The sequence below is a fragment of the Meleagris gallopavo genome, chromosome 2, assembly GCF_000146605.3.
Source record: "Meleagris gallopavo isolate NT-WF06-2002-E0010 breed Aviagen turkey brand Nicholas breeding stock chromosome 2, Turkey_5.1, whole genome shotgun sequence".
NCBI classification, from domain to species: Eukaryota; Metazoa; Chordata; class Aves; order Galliformes; family Phasianidae; genus Meleagris; species Meleagris gallopavo.
In genome coordinates this window covers 101,702,960-101,707,643 of record NC_015012.2, presented here as the reverse complement: position 1 = coordinate 101,707,643, position 4,684 = coordinate 101,702,960, and positions in this window count along the sequence as shown.

The window sequence follows — 4,684 nt, the reverse complement described above, 5'->3', positions numbered from 1 at the left end:
AAAATTAAATGATAATTAAAAAAAAAAAGAACATCAGATTGCAACAAATAATGAACTGTTTTCCTTTTTTCTGTAGAAGACATCAATTTTCAATCCTTACTTAAAGAAAGAAAAAATGTAGCGAGGACAATGGCAAATATTCTCATGGGTACAGCCAAGAATTTGATTTTTCTCGTTTTCCTGGAATATTTCCTGATGTTGCTGACTGTTTCAAATGGTAAGAAGGAAAAAATTACATTACAGGAGGAGCTGCAAGTGGTCCCAATTTGATTGAAAATTCATGTACTTCAGAACCGTGCAGGGTAGATCACTCCTCTATAATTATTGTTGAAACCAAAACATTTTCCCCCTTCAAGGAAAAACAATTATGAGCTACAATAAAATGTTTAATTATATTTTAACATAACTTTACCTTGAGGTGAGTTTTAAAGCTTCTACAGCAATATAAATTTCAATAAATAAATTTGTTTGACAGCCATAGAAATGAGGTAATTAGGGCTAGCAGTAAACAGTGTTGTTCGATGAGTTTTCCATTACTTATTAAGAGGCACTGGTACAAACTCCTTGGGGAGAAAGTTAAGATACAATTTATGTTAAAGGTTTCATAAGGTAGAAGAGAATTTTCTTATTTTTGTCCACATTCTTGATAGTGTCTACTGGCCTAGCCAAATAAGAAGCCAAAAAGAGAATTTACTTGCAAACTAGCTGTTGTGCATGTATAAAAGCAGTTCTCTTGTTTTTGTTTAACAAGGAGTAAATAAGACATATTCCTTAATTTTGTTCTCTGTTGCATTCTTTTCAAATTTTTATTATTTAATTATTTGTTTTGGTGTTGTTTTTTTGTACGTTTGTATTTTCTTCTACTCTTTCTAATTCTTGTAGAGTAGTACCCTAATGACAGTGCCACACAGCGGCTGGCCACCCATGGACAGTCTAAATATTGTTCTCCAAGATAATCAGGGCATCAGTATGTTCATATTTGTTTACAACTTATTCTCTTCAATACCTCATTACATTATTTTGAATACTATTTTCCAGAAATTCCTACATTTCTGCTGCTGATACTGAATTCCTTGTTCTGAACAACCAGTAGGGTAACTAAAATATTTTTCATGCTGCAGATTTAATATATGTATGATTGATTGCATAGCATATCTAAAGACATCATGATTCTTCCCTATAATGGGAAAAAAAATCTAATGAGAAATGATTCATTAATTATTGGTAAATATATCAATGCCAGCTGCCTAGAAAGTAAAGAGAGGAATCTTTACAAACAAAAATCCTACAAAACGCAACAATTTTCCCTTTTATAGAAAAAAATATTGTTGTCATGCTTAAGTTTGCAGATCACTTGCATTTCTATGTGTGGATATGATTTCAGTGTAGCATCTAATTTCTCATGAATTCTATGCTTTAGAATCTTAAAAGAGTTGAAAAACTTTAAAGATATGATAAGAAAAAGTGAGAAGTCTACACTAAGTCATTACTTTTTAGCTAAAAGAAAATCTGGTCACCTTCCAGTTTGGAGCAGCTGAGACCTATCAAACAATTGAAAAGAATTTGTTCAGAGTTGAAGCTGTCATACTCTATTAATGTAAAAACAAATTAAGTGCTTCTTCTGACTTCAGCTCACCACTTCTTATGAGCACTCTCCCATTTCACTTGACAGTTGTGGACATTGAAATAATATAAAACATAACCCAATCAGCAGACTGTGAAGAATATGGAAGCTAAAGACAGATGTTCAAAAGCTATCATCACCTTTGAGCTTTAATTATAATGACATAGAACAAACAAGTGATAAATCAACTATTTTATGGTGTAATAAGCTTTATTCTACCTCTTAATGTAATGCCTCCTTGGGTGGTATATTCCAGCTACAGAGAAGACCATAGCCTTCTCTGTATAGAAATCAAAGACTCATTAAGTTTAGAAAAGGCCACTTAGATCATCTACTCCAACCCCACCCCATCCCCACCATGCCCAATAGCAGTGTCCCTCCGTGCCACATCTCCACAGTTCTTGAACATCTCCAGGGATAGTGGCACAACTACCTCTCTGGGCAGCCTGTGCCAATGCATTATCACTTTCTTAGAAGAAATTTTTCCTAATATCCAGCCTTTTTACCTATGCAGATAGACGTAGAAATTGAAATTATACTGACATGTTTTTCGAGATTAGAATTACTTTTGAGTAGATTTTCTTGGATTTTTTTCCTTCAGTCCCTCCTCCCTATGTACCCTTGGAAGCCCTCTTATGTCAATCATACTGAATCCAAGAGTAATTTGTGATACAGAATCACAGAGTCACAGAATTGCAGGAGTTGGAAGAGACTGCAAGAGATCATTGAGTTTTTTTGTCAGCTACCTCCATGCTCTGATCTGATTTTAAGTCCAGCAAAAATAAAAGATGGTGATGTCAAGGGCATTACTAATTTCCAGGAGCAGGTTTTATGTTTGAAGTCCTATTGAGTCCAATTTGTCTACTTCTAGTGTCTTGTGACCCAACTAGAGGAGATGTCCCAGTACAGCAGACAAAGGAATGAAAAGAATCATCTCTTACATGCTCTTACATGTTTACTTGGTTTGCACACAGCCTCTGGGCAGCACACTGTGGGTAGACCAAGACACACAAACAATTTCAGTGTTTTCTACTTCTTGTATTAGCAGCTTACCATGAAATAAAAGCAATTGAAAGATGTACATAGACAGCAGGTTTACACAAACTTTAATGCTGTGTTTGTAGACTTAGATGACTTTTATGATAATGCTTCTCCATTTGTTTGGGGAGACTACTGAATATTTAATGATGTTCTAATTGTTGTTGGTTGTTCTGATTAGAGTTAATCCATGTGGCACCTACAGTGTGCTGGCAGGGGGCGCTTTATAAATGAAAATGGTCATTACTTCTTGCTGTAAAAAACTGAGACATTTACATTTAGGAAAATGGACTGAAATTTTTCAGATGGATAGTTTTATGAGTTCAGAATAAAAAATAATACATTTAGCTTGTTAAGCAGTACTGCAAAGTAACAGTCTTGTTCAGCACATGGCTTTTTCTCAATTGAATAGACTCCATCTGGAAAACTTACAGCTTGCTAAGCCATGAGACAGATGTAAAGGTAGCATTTGTACTCCACAAATGAATCCAGACGTACATTTATGCCATATTCATATAACTCCTCAGTCATGTAGACAGCAATAGTATTGTTCTTTGTGGATTCAAGCTCTTGCATGATTTCCCTAGGAATTGCTGCAAGTACTTTTTATCTTCAACACTGATCCATGTGGTGGAGATCGTTAGAATTTATTGTATTACGTCCAGGACTCTGGTTTATCAAATTTTCTCCAACGCAAACGATTTTCAGTTGTTTTGTGTTACAAAGGTTTGGCCTCCTGCACATATTATTGTATTTTGCGTTGATTATATGACAGTGCATATATCCTCATATCTAGTTTGTTTATGCAGTCATATCACAGATAGACCACTCTAGAACTTAGCAAATGACCTTTCCTTATCTTCTGCCAAACACTATTGAGATTGAGACAATTCTGATTTTCTAAGACAGTGTTAAATTTTATGCACCTAATAGACATTTTCTGCTTCAACAAGAAAAATCCCTGCAGAAAATTGTCTTCTCACTTACAGATGCTGTGAAATGCTAGACTGATGAAGCTGTAAATCAACAGGTTGTCCTTATCCTCAGACTAGGTGATGCTGTGATGAGTCAGCACACATTATTTGATTTGTCCTACTCATGTGCTGTCAGAATGACCTATAGAAACTGCAACCTTGGAAGAGAACGCTTTGATGAGCTCCCAGTGGTGTAAAATACTTCTGATGGCTGAGAATGCCCCTACCTACACAGTGTACTTCTGCCCGTGGCTTGATAGAAATACACATGGATGAAAAGCTCAGAGTTGAAGAGGTCAGAAAAGAATTGATTAAATGAGATTTAGATGAAGTTGAACAATTCCGATTTACTTCTTGAGGTGATGACAGCTTCAACAAGAAGAGGAATAATAGAATTCTATATCCTGTGTCCTCGTACATGGGTCACTTTTCTAGTATGCATGGAGTTTCACACTGAAGTTCTTGCTGCACTTAAGTAACTGTGGTTGTGCACTTAATCCAGCTAAGCATAGCATTGCATTAGATATCTTAAATTTTACATTAACTAATTATGCAAAAACCCTGTTACTTGGAAAATATTTGCTTGTAAACTTTTGTTTTTCTTCAACTGTGAAACAAAAACTTGTTCTGAAACCTTGAAAGATGCTGTAAAAATAATGAGAATTCTTAAGCCGTGTTTGAAATATCCAGATCCCTGGTTAGTATAACATATTATAGTCACGATGAATACTACTGTAGCCCAAAATGTCATTTTTTGAAATCGTCATTTTAAAAGACAGTCGCTAGCATAAAGCAATATCTCTTTGTATTTTTCTTTTCCTACTATCTATATTTTCCTCCTTTGACATATGCCCTACAAAGACAGGCTGAAAGAGCTGGGTTTGTTCAGCTTGGAGAAAAGCAGGCTGCAGGGCGAACTCCTTGTAGCCTTCCAGTACCTAAAAGGAGCCTATAAACAGGAGGGGAGTCAACCCTTTGAAAGGGTACATTACAGCAGGACAGGGGAAATGGTTTTAAATTGAAGGAGGGAAGATTTAGGTTGGATGTC